At 39.3% G+C, this 17,025-nt stretch overlaps 1 long non-coding RNA gene across 2 annotated transcripts in view; it reads right to left on the minus strand.

The window, feature by feature from the left end:
• Positions 1–502: 502 nt before the first annotated feature.
• Positions 503–17,025, minus strand: part of LOC108544427 (uncharacterized) — a 40,371-nt gene continuing 23,848 nt past the window's right edge. Inside the window, exons 1-3 of one of the 2 annotated variants that reach the window (XR_001889840.1) lie at positions 9,777–9,845; positions 1,894–2,924; positions 503–1,375 (exon numbers count right to left, since the gene is read on the minus strand). This is a non-coding gene — a long non-coding RNA (uncharacterized LOC108544427). Of the gene's footprint in view, positions 1,376–1,893; positions 2,925–9,776; positions 9,846–17,025 lie in introns of those variants that run through there. The other variant, XR_001889839.1, reaches the window with a different exon arrangement.

The following is a 17,025-nucleotide window of genomic DNA, read 5'->3' on the forward strand; positions in this document are numbered from 1 at the left end:
AAAAATGGATCACAGGCCTACAAATAAGAGTTAAAACTACAAAACTTCTGGAAGAAAATATCTTGGTAACGTTGAGTTGGGTAAAGCGTTCTTAGATATGACACAAAAATCATGACAGTTAAAGGAAGAAATAATACATTAGACTTCATCAAAATGAAACTTTTGCACTTCAAAAGATCATTAAGAAAAAAATGTTTAAAGATAAGCTCTAGGCTGGAAAATATTTAAAAATCATAGACTTGATAAAGGACTTTTGTACAGAATAAAGAAAAAATGCTTACAACTGACTAATAAGAAAAACAAGTCAATTTTAAATGGGCAAAAGATTTGAATAGCCATTTCACTATAGAAGGTACATAAATGGCTAACAAGCATATGGAAAGATGCACAATATCATTAGTCATTAGGGAGACACAAATTAAAACCACGATAAGATATCACTACATCCCCACTAAAATAGTTATGATGTAAAAGAGAGACAACACCAAATGTTGGTGAGGATGTGGAAAAATGGAAACCCTCATACACTGTTGATAAGAATGTAAAATGGCCCATTCATGTTAGAAAACAGTTTGACAGTTTCTTTAAAAGTTAAACATACATTTACCATACAATCTAGTGATTCCACTCATAGGAACCTACCTAAGAGAAAGAAAAGCATGTCCACACAAAACTGTACACAAATGTTTACAGTAACATCATTCATTACAGTCAAAATCAGGAAACAACCCAAATTTCCATTAACTGATGAATGAATAAGCACAATGTAATATGAGCAGATAAGAGAATACTCCATACAGCAGCCAGGGTGAACTCTTGAGATTACAAACTTGACCTGTGATATTAAGGTTAAAAGACAAATGAGACAATTGTAGCAAGTTTGTTAACAGTTTTAAAGTATTTGACAATATAAGTGTATATAATGTCTTGTCTTGGTACCTGTGTAAGTCATTTTGGAGCTGATAACACATTGTTGCTGATCTGCTGACTTGCTTCTTTGGTATGAAGCAGCATCTGAGCTCGCAATTTCTCTACTTCCCTGAATTCTCTTTGAGTTTTTCTGACTCCTAAGCCAGGTATGTGTGTTTAGCTCCATAATGAAGGACTCTAGCTTCTGTGGAGTCTGGCTCATATTCATGAGACAATAGCATTTTTCTGATCTTCATTTCCTGCCTGTGGACTTCAGAGATTTGGCTAGGGTCAGATCTGCTCCCAAGCTCATGTGGCTTTTAGAGCATTCAGTTTCTTGCAGGTTGTCTGATTGAGGACCTCATTTTCTTGCTGTCAGTTGGAGGCTGCCTTCAGCTCCTATGCTATATGGCCCTCTTCACACGGCCACTTGCTTTTTCAAAGTCAGCAAGTGAGAGAGAATCTTCTGAAAAGATGGATTAGAACATTTTTGTTTACTAATAAAAAAATTGTATTTACTTAGAAGCATTTTGTTTACTAATAAAAACATTGTATTTATTACAAAATAAAATTGTCAACAAAACAGCTGCAACTTTTTTTGTGTGCAATTACAGAGTGGTATTCAGTTAAAAAAAAAACAATTATTTCATATAAGCTGCATCAGAGACAAGTGAAAATAAAAAATTTACCATCCTCATGTATACTAATTTGTGCTGTGCACCAAGAAGAACCTGCTTTAAATTTCCTTGCCAGTTTACAATCCCCATACTGTATCAGGCAAGGTTAGTGCCTATTGAAAATACACCAGGACAGTGCTATCTAAAGCCACATTCAGTAGCATGTTAACTATACAAAAAAGACACTGCGCAGTTTAAAAACAAATGTTACACAGCCTTACATCTCAATGTCTTTCTTTAAAAGGAGTTGTAAACAGGGGTTTAAATGTTTTCTAGACAAGAAAAAAAAAACTGTGCTAGAACCAACTTATTATCATCATCATCATCTTCATCTTCCTCTTCTTCCTTTTCTTGCTTTTTTCAGCCTTGACAACTCCATTTTTTGCTGCATCAGACTTTCCTTTAGTTCAGTATGCAGCAATATCCTTTTCGTATTTTTCCTTCAGGTTCACAGCCTTCTTTTCATAAGGCTGCTTATCATCTGCGGCAGTGCCCTCCCACATCTCTCCAATTTCTTTACAACTCACTAATGGATAGGCCAGGATGTTCTCCTTTGATTTTTGGGCAATATTCAGAACAGAACAAGAAAACGGCCAAAGAATGCCTCCTGGGTGCGCTGGGATCCTTGGACTACTTTTTTGTCCTAAAGAGGATCTTTAGGAGGGATATAGGTTTTTGTTTGTCTTTCATAACGAGCCTTGTTCGCCTTTGCCACGTCTTCAAATTTCCCTTTCTCTTTAGCAGACATGGTCTTGCACCTCTCTGAGCACTTCCTAGAAAACTGAGAAGTTGACTGAAACATCTGGGTGCTTCTTCTTATGCGCCTCCTGACAAGTTTGCCAAATAATGCATATAATAACACTTTGCCTCTCAGGTTCCATGGATCTCTTTTGCCCATATATAGTTATTTTTCCTCAGTGAGGCACAGGGTTGTCCAGTGCTGGCTCTCACTTGCCCCCGTGCTCTCTCTATGCAGCTCAATGTACTCAGAATCTTATATAATCATGTAAACATAATCACATATATCTCATCATTTTTGCCAAATTCTACTAGTCAGAAGCAAATCACAGGTTCCACCTACACTCATGGAGAGATCCCACAAGGGTGAAACCAGGAGGTGGGGATTGTGGGAGCTACCCTAGCATCTGTCCTCGGTTCACCCTTTTGGCCTCCAATGATTTGTGTCCCTCTCACATGCAAAATACATTTACTATTTCCCAAGGTCCCTGAAAACCTCATATCATTACAACATCTGCTTGAAGTCCAGCATCTCATCATTTAAATCAGGTCCAGGTATGCATGAGGCTCCTTGAGCATAGTTTCTCTCAATCTATAAAACTAAAGACAAATCATCTTGCTCCTAATGCACAATGAAGGAATGAATATAGTAAAATAGTTATGGACATTTCTAGTTAAAAAGAGAAGGGGAGGTGGGCAATGGAAGATAAAAAGGAGTTGCAGTCCAAAGTAGTTTTAAAATCCAACCTAGCAAACTTCAGTCAGAATTCTTTGATTAGATTTCAAGGGCTGGGAATAATTCACCACAGCTCTTGGTTCCACCCTCTGAGTCATCTTTCCTTTTTTCATGAAAAGTAGCACATGTTTGCAGCGGAGTAGTTTTATCATTCTGCTTCCTGCCAGTAGAATTTTGGAGATCTAACAGCCTCCTTTCATTTTGTACTCTTTCTGTCCCTTTCAGTTTAAGTTGGCAGTGTTTTTGCTGAAATACTTTTCTTAAATACTTTGTGGGTCTCCAGTAAATTTCCCTTTACACAAAGGCCACATCCAAGGTTCTTTTGGACTAAGACCCTCCTCTACCTTGAGTTCCTGCTGAGAAGGTTGAAAGATAACTCAATTAAGCTTCCAAAAGGTCCTATTATTTAAGAGGTTCTGTGAGATACACAGTTAATCTCTGGAGAGGGCCCTTTGTATGACTGAATACTACTCTGATCCCTTAATCTTCCTGAGATTTTAACAAAAGCTTGTACAATCACTACTTAGCTTTTTCTCTAGGCCAGGACTTATCTTTATGCCACATGCTCAAAAGTAATTTCTTAATTTTAACATCTTTTGCCATCTGGAGAGACTGAGAATTTTCAGAATCATCAAGTCCTGATTCCTTTTTGTTTAACAGTTCTTCCCTCAATTTATCACTCTTCTCTTGTATTTTACTATAAGCACCAAGAAGAAACCAGGTGGTACCTTCAACACTTTGCTTGGAAATCTTTTTAGCTATATTTCATCACTTTGTGTATGTATCACTTTGTATATGTATCATAGTGATTATTCATTTGTGTGTTTCTGCTTTTAAGGCATTTGTAGCATTTAAAAGACTTAGATACAGGATATTTGTGATTTTAGAAGTATACATATTATACACTATATATTACATATATTTAGGATAATTCAATTAGTTTATAAACTAATATTTAAACATTTGGAAAATGTCACATTTGTTAAATGTATAAGTTTTCATTTTTAGTCATTTAAGGAGTATTTGAATTTTAAGGAGAATACTGTTTATTATATAATTAATAAATAAAGATGTAAACAGACTACAAATAGCAGTGATTGTGCCTCTCCACACACAGAGGTCTCTCAGACATTAAAGAATTTAATCAGATGTAAACATTCCAGAAAGATTCATGGGGGTGATATTGAAATCAGGGGAACTTAGAACCCGGGAGCCAGGCCTGGGTATCAGTTGCTGCTTCAGTGAAGAGAATGGACGGCGGCCTTGCAACGCTGCTGCCCTGACTCCCTCTAGTGGTTCGGTCTGCAAAAACTGCCTTTCCTGATCCGCAAGAGAAAAAATCTTTTGCTAGGTCATCTCTCTCCAAAAAGTTTCGTTTGCTTGGTGAGACAAAAAAAAAAAGGCTCAAAAATTCTTCCTCCAACATTTTTATATATATCTAGTCTTCATACCAACATTTCCTATATTACGAAGTACCACCATCTACTTTGAACATCTTTAATGATTATAAAATGCTTCCTTCTTTTCAGCAGACACCGTCCCTGTGACCCGTACTCATGGGTCCTGTGTTCACCGTTTGGAGCCACACAATTTTCACTGCTCTTCCACCTGACAGCACTTCAAATATTTGAAAACAGCTTCTCGTCCCCGCTGCAACTTATCTTCCTCAGGCCAACACATGTCGTTCCTTCAACTGCTCCTTCTTTGACCCAGTTTCCAGATTCCTCCGCCCCCATTGCTCCCCTCTGGAGGCACTCCAATTTCCCAACAGCCCCTGGAGACATCCTGACTGCCAAGACCTCGACCCAGTGCCTGAGATGTGGTCCAACTGCCCCTCGGAGCAGTGGGGCTGGCACCACCCTCCTCCTGGACACTTCTGTGAATCCATGCTCTTTTGAGCAGATTGACAAAATGATGGACCAAAGGCTGAGATTTCTCATATCTGGATTCTTCTCCTATGAGGCAACTTCACGTTTTCTTTACCCTCCATGTAGCCATGAAACATTTTCTGTTCTTGGACAGAACTTAGTTTTGCAAATACTAATGTATGCAAACAACTTCAAGCAGACCAGGGCTGTGTGAACTTGGCCTGCCACTGATCAGAGTGCACACACACACACACACACGCACAAAATTCCTCAAGAAGGACCTACTCCCTTATGAGATTAAGGCTTGGGAGCTTGAGAATGCACCTCTCATCTTCAAGCTGGGGACACCTGACTAGCCTAAATCCCCTCTGCTGCAGTTTAAACTCATTTCCTCTCATATTGCCCTCTGTGGACAAGAAGAAAAAAAGACTTGATGTCAATAATGTAACATCCTTTTACAGTTTGAAGACTGATACTCACACCTCTCTCCTCGGAATGAATGTAGACATTTCCCTGAAGGGCTATTTTTCAAAACCTTTCATCAGTTACTTTGTCTCCCCTGGTTCCTTTCCAATGTCTTCACAACATCTTCCACTTATGGGCCCCAAGACTGAACAGTATGTTTTAATGACTGATATTGGCTATAGATTAAGAATTGTATCTATGAAAATATTTCCATTAGAACATAGTTCATTGTTACAAAGAATTACACATGTAAGAAATCCCTGGTGTATAACAGGTTATGTTTCAAAACTTTCTTTGTAGATCAATTATTTGGTATTTGGGCACATTTTTCCACAGAATCAATGTTATATCTTGTATTTGGACTTTGAGCCTAGCAAACAAGAGCCAGTTTAATCCACATAGCAATAATGATATGAGGTGGAATTTCAAGAATAGGAGTTTTCTGATGTTGAGAATAGAAGATGCAAGAAGATGGGAATTTCTTCCTCCAGTTTCTCATCAGGGAGCCGCCCATAGGGAATGTTAGGAAAGGGATGGCTATTAACTTTGGGTGTCTTCTCACATTCTTTTCTGGCCCTCCCCACCTCCTTGGGTCCTGCTTCCCAATACCCTAGTGTCCCCCGAAGTCTCCTAGGGTGCTGCCTCCTCAGATCTTCCTACAGTCCCCAATTCTCCATGCCTCAATACATCTTAGCTCCTCTCGCTTATGATCCAAACACACATTTCCTTAATGAAGCTAAGTTTGGGTGAGGGTTAGGATGACAAGCTTCTACTTGAACCAGCTGCCATGAGTAAATTCTGAGCAAAGCGTCTGTTTTTAAATGGGTAGCTTACTTATCCGAAAGACTTTCCTCTGTGCAGTTTCAGACACTGTCACAAAATGAAAAAAAAAAAAAAAATTACATGAAGGAAATAATTTGGGGAATGTGGAAGCCATTATAATAAGTGTGCTTACTCTTCCTGCTTGGGAATCTATCCCAAATGGTACCTGCTTTCCACAGATTCCCTCCTTTCCCCCTTTCTGAATCACAGATTATATGCCCCAGATTGTTTTCAGCAGTTCTGAGATTTTTTAAATTGTTTTTATCTCGAGAAATTACTGAATTAAGGCAGATAGACATCCCCCCACAACCAGAAGAGTACCTACTATGGGATGCCATTTATATAAATGGGATTTATATAAATAGATTAGTTTATATAAAACTAATCTATAGTGATAGAAAACAAAATCAGTGGTTGTCCAAGGAAAAAATGGATTACAAAAGGGCCTGAGAAAACTGTTGGAGGTAACAAATGTTCATTGTCTTGACTGTGGTAAAGGTTCCATGGGTATATACACTTGTCAAAACTTATCCCATGTGCACTTTAAATATGTGCAGTTTAGTGTACATCAATTATACTCAATAACGTCATCAAAAAGAGAAGTGCAACCAATATGCAAAAAGACTAATAGACATTTATTAACAACTTCTCATTATTGCCTCAAGGATTGTTTATAAAAAATGAACTAAATAAAACAGATAAAAGTGATGTTCCCAGCCACAGTTCCATTTCTTTACTGCAACCTCCAGAAGCAAGTAGCATGAATTTAGTGTATATCCAAATCAGTCTACTGGTAATAATTTTACATACATATATGGTCTTAAACAATATAGTGTATTATTTCTGTGTTTTTAAAATTTATACAAATGATATGTATATTTTATTCCATGAATCTCTTTTCTTTACATGATGTTATGTGTTGGTATTGTATAGATACTTTATACATGGATATATTATGTTATATATGGGAACAATCCATTCCTTCTAATGGCCATTATAACAATTCATATCCTAATAGAATATTACAGTAATTCATATCAAAATAGAATATGAATATGTTACATTTTATTTATAAATTCTCTCTTTGATAGGCATTTCAGTTGTTTCTAATGTTTCATAATTATAAGCAATATTGCAATAAGCTAAGGTTTTCAAAACAAATGTCATGGTATTGGTGGTAGGAGTTACTGGGTAGTAGCCACCTGGTAGGTATATAGATAGGTCTTCTATGAGTCAGATACTGGTAAAGTAGAATGTCCTGTTTCAAGGATCCATGGACTGCACAGAAATAGCCAAAGTTGAATAAGACCCTGTCTTTAAATTCCAGAACAACAAAGTGGCTCTATTATGTATCCTGCAGAGTTGGAGATTATTCAGAGGACAATTCCAATGGCCCATAGAGTTTAAATCTGACTTGGATACAGTTGAGGTTCAAAGCAGATGACCTCCCACAAAGCAAGTGGGTTAGATGCCTTTAGCAATAGGCCAAAGCAACTCAACTCTATCTGTTGCTATTTAAAGCTTTCTTAAAAGTCGTTAATGTTAAGTGAGCATCAGAAAATGTATATTCATTGCTTCTAGGTTACTATGTTTGATACATAGGTATTAAATCTACCTTGTTTATAGTATTAGATCCCTCTTTTGTGCTTAATTTTTACTTTCTTTATTTGGTACAGATTCAAGATAGTATGTTAAAGCCTCCCATTGCTATTGGGATGCTTCTAACAATTTTTCTAAAAACAAACATATACCAATTCCCAAAATTTACAGCTTTGTTATAATTTTATAATATTGAAAGGTAAAATTCATATCTCAAAAGTATGGAGGAGAGAACTTCCAGCAATATAGTGGACTAAGATTATATAGAAGAATTCCCTCTTCAGTTACTATTACAGAGAAACACAGAGAAAAAGTTTTATATATATATCTATATATACACATGTATATAAGTACAAATATGTACACACATACATACATGTATGTGCATATATACATACATGTATATGTATATATATGGTGGATGTACCTGACAGCAATAACTTAAGCATACTCTGTACAGCAGCCTGAATGGCAAACACATCTGACAGCAATAACTCAGCCTAAGAAATGGGGGTTGCCATGTGGATGGTGCTAAGTGAAGGTGCTGTATGAACTGCAGGCTGTTGGAAAGCAGTTGTGGTTCTCCTATCCAGCCCACTGCCACCAGTCAGTCCATCCCTGTACTTAAGTTCCCCCAGATCAAATCTTATGTCTCATTTTCTGGCTCCAGGTCTCTTCTTTGGCCTCTTGAACCTGGTGCCATTCCTATTGGAGTCAACAGGGGTCCAGCACGACAATCTATAGACAGAGAGAAAGGGAAATCCCCAGATTCCAGAAACAAAGAGGGAGCTCAGAGGCTGGGCAGTAAGTAGGGGCTAATGTCACTGCAGCCTCTGCAGGGTTTGGACCAATGATAGGCCCTGGCGATCCAGGGATTTTAACACCCTTGGGATTTTAACACCCTTGCAGGCCAATAAAATGTCATCTCTGGTGTGAGTAAGGAAGGCAACTGGAATTGAGCACTTGCAAAATCTGAGTTCCTGAGGGCTGCAGTGTTGGCAAAAACAAATCAGGAAAAAAAGCTCCCGTGTCCTCAGGCTATAGGTTTAAAATAATAATAATAATAATAAAGGTCATACAGAAAAACTTGAAGTCAAGCCCATGCCATACATTGAAATGAGCTCTGAATTTTCACTGTGGGCAGAAATACCAAGAAACATTAGAGCTGGTTGAGAGTTGGTGATATCTGTAGGACTCCATCAGAAGCAAACTGGCGGGCACAGTGAAGTGACAATCACATAACCCAAGGCATACAGATCTTCACCAGAGGGGAGAAACCCCTGCTGAAAATAAGCTCATACTAAAAATGACAAACCACAGGAGGAACCCACCTTGAGGGTCAGATCATGAAATTAACAGAAAAAGTAATGCCCAGGAAGTATAGATCAAGCCACAGATGACTATAAAATAAGTACATTTTAAATGATTTACAAGGGCAAAGGAAAACACAAATTAAAAAACAGAAAAACACGTAAAAACAAAACGCAGATTTAGAAAATAACCAAACAGTTCTTTTATAAATGAAACTTACAGTCACTGAAATTGAAAACTAAATAGAAATATTTAATGGTTGAATAGAAAATAAGCAAACTGGAACTAAGGAAATGACTCAAAATGTAACACAGAAGTAAAAATGGAAAAAAAATGAAAGTTTAAGATCACAAAAGACAGAACCAGAAATGACAGAAAAGACATCCACTAGGAGTTTTGGAATGAGTGACTAGAAAATGGGAAAAAAGTAATATTTGAAGTGATAATGACTGAGAATTTTCTCAGATTTGACAAGACAGGAATTCCTAGATTGACAAGTACACTGTATTGATACCTACCGGTGTGTAACAAACCATCCCAGCATTTAGTGGATTAAAACCACCATTTATTTAACTGGCAGGTCAGTGGGTGAGCAACTTGGGCCTGGTTCAGCTGAGAGGTTCTCTTGGTCTTGAGAATGGGTTTACTCACATATTTGTAGTCATCTGGCAGATGCAGTCAGCAGGCCATGGCCTGGCTCCTGCCGGCCTAGCAAGAAATAAAGGGGAAGAGAAGGAGCCTCAACCCAGGAGGGCTCCCTACAGAGAAGGCTCTGTTTCACTTGGCAACTATCATGCCACAGACAAGTTACCCTGGCAGTGACCGAAGACCTCTGTGTTCTAACTTAATGTGCTGGGGTGTAGTGTGTTCTGCCCTTTTACACAGATTGTGACAGATGTTGACTAACTGGGAACGACTTGATTCCAGGAGGGGCAGTGGGAGTCATTTTAATTAACGGCTTGACATTTCTTTGCCATTGTTGCAAGCTTGAGGCAACTAATGGTTAGTTTTACCCATGACCACTTTGCCCTGCAAATTCAGCTCAAATAATCTAAATTAAAATAGAAACTGCTTTGGTCAGGTTTAAAATTTGTGTTGTTTAGGACTATGGTCCTAAGACTTTTTTCTTTTTTGGATTATGGCTAATGTTTAAAAGAAGCAACAAGACTTATGTAAAGATACAATCTTTACATAGTGTTTTAGATCGTTGGATAGGCAAAGTAGAAAAGGCGAGTCTGGATTGTGGGAAATAAAAGCAAGTAGAAAAAATTGAAAATACAGATCATTTAAGAGAAGAAAACTACAAGGTTTTCCCATCTGGGGCTTCCTAAAACATGAATTCCTCTCAGCCAAGTAGTGGAACCTAGAAAGTCATTTGTTTTTCCTAAATAAACTCCATGCTAGAGTCTTTGATAAACAAACTGATAGGAAATAAGGAAATCCTGTTAAAAATCACAGTAGACTTTAGAATGATAAAAGCCTGCTTACTTCTGTTCTGGAAATACTCAGCTCTGGAAAGGGCTTCCAGGCTGATCATCCTCAGGTGATTGTTCTATTTGAAATATACAAGCCATGGGGGAAAACAAACAAAGACAACAGAAAAACCACCCTGAGGGACAAGAGGGAAAAGAGTCACCTGTGCTGAAAATTTCATCCATTTAAGACCTAAAAGCAGGGCCAGAGGGAAGGTGTAGGGAAGGGTGGGGACAAGAAACCTTCCATGTGGCTTCAGGATGAGAGGGGGTTGAAGAGAGGCCACCCCCAGGCTCCAAATTTCCAAGGACGATACCTATTTCAAATATTCAGTCATCTCCTTGTCCTCATAAATGCCCTTGGACTTGTATTACTAGATGTTCAGATAAATCGCTTTAAAAATTGTGTCACTATTACCATGGGAAGTCCAAGGGGAGTAGGGAAGTATTACTTTTTTAAAGTATTACTTTTAATAGCAAAAGTCGCAATTACTTTTGCACCAACCCAATAGAAGGGGTCTTTCCAGCTACCTTAGCAACACGCTTATTTCCAGGGCTTCTGTGTGGGCAGCATGCCTGTGCTTTTGCTATGGTTAGTCTGTAGATTTGGTGTCCTCCTTGGCTTTCTCAGACTTTGAAGTCTCCCCTTTGCTTGAATGAAAAAAGTCTCTCCTTGGCTTTAATGATGATCAATCTGTAGCCATTTTACCCCCACATAAACCACACCCTATTTTAATCCTTCAGGTGAAAAATGCTCAAGTTGGACAAGATCCACAAAATACGAGGGCAAAGTAGAGCTAGAGCAAAGTTGTAACTTTAACGTTTCCATAGGGAGCCTTTTTCTGCAGGGTACACAGAGGGCCACTTGCTGACACTGGAATTCAACTGCTTGTGCTTCTTACTTTGCATGAAGAAACTGAGAACAGGTGGCATCAAGGCAGATCTGACATGGCCACTAGAATAGCTTGGACAGGAGTTCAAATAAGCTGCTTCCACCTTGACTCGGCCTCGGCCAGAACATCTCACATCTGTTTCTTCTTCTATAGCTGACTGAGTGCACCTCAACCCAATTGCAGTTCCCATCCCATTTTTGAATAGGCTGTTTGGAAAAGAGCTCCTTCCCAGCTCAATCATGCTTTCTGCTCTTGTCTTTCAATCCAGCTGCATTTGTTCACCCCTGTGGGTTCTCCCAGCCCTGCTAGGCCAGGCTCTCCTGGCGTGTTCTGCACAAGCTAGCTATGAATTAGGCATGCACTCTTTAAACATGAAAATAACCTGGAAGACTCTCAGCTTAAGGTGATGGAGAAAAGACCTTATCTCTCCTTTCCCCTGTCAGCAAAGAGATGAGAAATAGAAGCGCACATCACAATACATGATGACAGAAAGCAGCTAGAGGACTCTGGCCTTAGCAGAATAGAGAAAGGTGAAATGTAAAAACCTGCAGAGAATGTGAAATGTAAGAACCTGCAGAGAATGAAATCACCAAGAAGCAAACTGATTTTGCCCTGTATGAACTCTCAAACTAGTGCTCAGGCTTTGAGCACTAGTTGGGGTGAGGCAACTGATAAAAATAGAGAGATTTGTTTAAAATATATTTAATAAGCATTTAGTCCTCACCCATAGCCCAAAAAAAGTGATGAAAACCCTTCCTTACAAATATTTTGGAGGAAAAACTGAACCAGAAGGTTTCTAGTATATGATGGGGTTAGAATCCAGAGTAAAATATTGAATGATGCAAATGTTCTCCTCATCTCAGCTGCAAAAATGCCAGCAGCTAGGCTTATACCCTTCAGAAGGGAGACTGTAAGATTCTTCTCTCCAGACATCAATTCTCCAGAGAGAATTCTAACAGATATTGACATCTGATTTTCTCCCATTGACAAAGCCAGCTTACTGCCATACACACTGCAGTGGAACCAAGGAGGGTGACAGATTTCAGGACAACAGGAGGCTGAGGAGAGGTCACCCCCAGACTCAAAATTTCCAAGGATGGTACCTATTTTAAATATTCAGTCTCCTTTTCTTCATAAATGTCCTTGGACCTGTATTACTACATGTTTAGATAAGTGCTTTTAAAACCCTCCCAAGCCCACAGATTTGTCGCTTAGCTGGCTAGTGCTTCACTCTTAAATAAGAACACATAGTCAAGAATCAGTAGACATTTTTAAAAGTTTCCTTGCATGAAAGACAGACACAAAAGTCAAACCAAGAAAAAAAAAAAAAACAAAACAGAAAAGGCTACTTAGAGGAAGTAGAGGAGACAAGGTAAGGAATAAATAAACACTTCAAAGACAAAACTAGAAATAACATCCTTAGATAAGAACAGAAAGTGCATTCATGAAAGGAAAACAGAATAATATAGAAAACAAGTAACTGTAAAATAAGAAAGAGCTCTTGGAAATTACGAGTAAGAAAGCTAAGTTTTAAAAGTTGAATGATAAAGTTGAGGAAGTCTTTTAGAAAATCAGAACTAAAAGACAAAGATATGGGCAATAGAGGAGAAAAAATAAGAAAATTAGAAGCTTGATCCTGGGGATCAACATTCAAAATAGGAGTTCCAGAAAGAGAAATTTGAGACCAGGCACCTCAGATTTGCCAATGCTCATGCCTGTTATCCTAGCACTTTGAGAGGCTGAGGTGTGGGTGAGGGATCGCTGCAGGCCAGAAGTTCAAGACCAGCCTGTTCAACATAGCAAGATCCTGTCTCTATTTAAAAAAAAAAAAAATCCAGCCAGGCGCGGTGGCTCATGCCTGTAATCCCAACACTTTGGGAGGCCAAGGCGGGTGGATCCTGAGGTCAGGAGCTTGAAACCAGCCTGACCAACATGGTGAAACCCCATCTCTACTAAAAATACAAAAATTAGCTGGGCATGGTGGCGCGTGCCTGTAATCCCAGCTACTCAGGAGACTGAGCCAGGAGAATTGCTTGAACTCAGGAGGCAGAGGTTGCAATGAGCCGAGATCGCACCACTGCACTCCAGCCTGGGTGACAGCAAGACTCAGTCTCAAAAAAAAAAAAAAAATCCTCTGACTGAAAGTCTTCAGTCCCTCAACTAAAAGGGTCTCCCAAGTGTCCAGCACAATGAATTCAAACCATACTAAGTCATACTATTATTCAAATAGAAATGCTGTGGCATTTATGTCACATTGGATCCTCTGAGATGTCAAGGTGAGATAAGGTAGTCAAGAGATTTATTGGGAGAAACGCCTGTGAAGGTAAAGGAATGGAGAGCAGAAGAATATAATGCAGGTCTGCTACCTGGGAAAGAAGAGAGGAAAGAAAATCTTGCCTAGGAAAAGCTTCAGGCCACAGCACAGTTCTGAGAAACTGTGATACTGTGTCCAGCCAGAACAAAGGAAAGTTAGTGTCTGAGGCAAGGTCTGTTCATTAGAGTAGCCTCACATCAGGTAGGCACAAGTGGCTCTACTATCCTCATCTTATTCGGTGATCAGCTGGGAGCAGTCGAAGGGAAGTATGGCCTCTATGTAGCTGTCACTCGGCTATGCTTTCCATGGCCAACTATCTTAAAGGGACATCTAAGCAGTGTACCTCCAGGACTGCCACAGTCCATTTCTTGTCCTCCACAGATCCAGTTTCCCATGGCTCCTGTGGGCCCTCTTCTTGAGGAAATACTCAGAAGAGAGAAGTTAATGGGAGGAATATAGTCCCTAGTGCCGCCATTTGTCTTGAGACGGCAACCCATAGTCATCTTCTCCTACCTGCACTATCCACTCTAAATCTCCCCTCTTTATTATCTTTATTATCTATATTCCAGAAGGTCTTAGCTGTTGGCAATCACACCCTTGTCAGGAGGAATTTGTTGCCCATGGCTAGTCAAGATTGGGCAAGACAACAGAAAAACTTGCCCACAGGCATCACCTGGGATCCATACACATTCCTTCCTCCCTCTCCCATTGTGTACAGGCAGCCTCATCTCTTCCTGCTGATGAAAGTCAATGATCTCTTCTTTTCACCTGCTGGTCTCTTCATAGAAAGAGTCCAATGCCCTGGTGGAAGCCATAGTATATAGTTCAATGGGACACTTGCTGTGTCTCCTGCCAAGCTACACTTCATTTGAGGACCAAGACCTCTAATCTCATAGAGCCCAGAGTTGTAGAGACAAGAAGCACAAAATTCCCCAGGATGTCATTGGAAATGATAAGTTGGTCCACTCCTGCTTCCACTCCTTGGTTCCCAGACCTATGTATTCTTCCTGTTGAGGACACAGCACCATATGGAGAACCCCAGTTTAGTGTATACAGTGCATCCTGCAGGATGGTACCCTGTCCTTTCAGAGCACTGCCTCCAGCTGGAACTTCAGCTATGCTTTTAGTAACCATTCCAATGCTTTATGAGACTGGCTCCATCTAGATGATGTAGTATCTGATATGACCAGTGGATCCCATGGTCATTGTCCTATTCCCAAGCCTCCTTTGCTATGAAGTGATCCTCTGGTCAATATTATGCTGTGTGTGCTTCCAGGACTACAGATCAACCCCAGGTAGTGGGGCTTGCTGAAGCTCTGTGGCGAGGAAAGGCAAATCTAAAGCCAGGAGAGGTATCTAACCCCGTGAGGATGAACTGTGGAACCTTCCAGGACAGAAGGCCCAATGTAGCTGACTTGCCAACTACATTGGAGATGTAAAAGTTTATTTTCCAACTCAGCAAGTCCCAGAATTCTTGGGCTCTCTGTATTCCACCTACATGTTCCTTGAAACCTGGCTGGTTCTTTTCTGAACTCATCTCTAGTACCTATTATATGCAGCTAAATACAACTAGCTCACACTTTTATCATTGTGCCTGAAGACTTCTCAGCACAAATCCAAATATTTTTAGGTACATATGCTAACTTCCAAGTTACCAAAGGTGACAGTTTTAGAAAATGTCTCATCCCTGCAAAACACAGATTACCATTTTCTTTCCAGCCTCCTATAACAGTTTTCTTGTGCCCATCATTCAGTCTCCAAACCAATGCCACTTATTTTTTTGTGTCCTTGTGCCTATACCCCACTACAAATACCAATTTCTAATACCAATTAGATACTAATTTCTGATACCAAAAGCTATTGCCACAAAATGTTATATGACAAACATCCAAAAATTCAGTGGCTTAAAATAACAGTCGTTTATTGTCATTGATCTATGAATCAGCTGAGTGTTGGCAGATCCAAGCTGGGCTCCACTGTGCAGCTCTGCTGATTCAGGCTGAGCTTGGCTAGGAGAGTTTGGCTTTGCTCCATGTGTTACTCATCCTCCTCCTAGAACCCGTGGGCTAGTCATCAGCCTGTTCTGTGCTTCTGATGGCATAAGCCTAAGAAAACAAGCCCAACCACACAAGTGTTTTTCAAGCCCCTGCTTGCAACATACTTGCTAATATCCCACTAGCCAAAGTAAGTCAGGGGGAGGGAGAAAAGTGATTATTTTGAATAATAATCTAACCTACCACATGTTATTGTGGAATCATAGGTCACCTCCGAAGAGGAAAAGTCATCAGATATAAAGGATTGTGAATGAGAATGGCAGAACTTCTCTAGAGCAATATCAGAAGCTAGAAGACAATGAAATGCCTTCCAAATTCCGAGTGAAACTGTTTTAAACCTGGAATTCCATATCCGTCTAAACTATCAGTCAATTATAAGGCTAAAATAAAGATATTTTGAGACATGCACGTGTAGAGTCTCAGTTAATGTACCTCCCATAGACCTTTCCTTAGCAGCTACTGGAGAATAAGAGCCACCAAAAAGATGCAACCAAAACAGAGGAAAATAGAAAACATAGGACATCCAATTTAGGAGAGAGATGATGGAAATTTCCAGCATGATAGCACATGAAGTTCCATATTGTTGCACAGAAAACAGCAAGACTAGTCTGGAGCAGAGGGATGGAGGGCTCCATGGATCTCTGCTGTGTGGGGAATTTGACTGCGTAGAAAGATATCTAAAATGCTATTGTAGACAGTGGGAAAACCCAAGTATAGGTACAATGGAAAACTAAGCAAATGAAAAATAACACAATTATTGAGAGGTATGTGGAAGGAAGTAAAATCATAGTCCACTATTTTGTTCAGCCATAAACAATATTTCATATTGTAAGAAGAACTGTCCTATAACTATATTGAGAGAATGGGAAGAAGAAAGTGAATAATAACCACAATAGAAAGTCACCAGACAATACTCAAGGTTGATAAATCAGGAAAAACAATATAGCACATAATAGTTAGCAATATGGAGGAAATGTATTGAGTCTGGAAAGTAGAATTAGAAAATATGAGGTTTGGGACATGGGTTTGTTATATTTGGTTGCAAATCTTTTATCAATATTGGACTGTTGCGTAAAAATATGTACATATGTTACTCTGATAAATTTTTTTTATTCTTTTTTTTGATATTTAAATGTAGCTTTTATTTTAGTATTTGGATGTCTGTAA

Source organism: Rhinopithecus bieti, unplaced genomic scaffold (assembly GCF_001698545.2).
Source record: "Rhinopithecus bieti isolate Rb0 unplaced genomic scaffold, ASM169854v2 scaffold_26302, whole genome shotgun sequence".
In the NCBI taxonomy this organism is placed as follows: domain Eukaryota; kingdom Metazoa; phylum Chordata; class Mammalia; order Primates; family Cercopithecidae; genus Rhinopithecus; species Rhinopithecus bieti.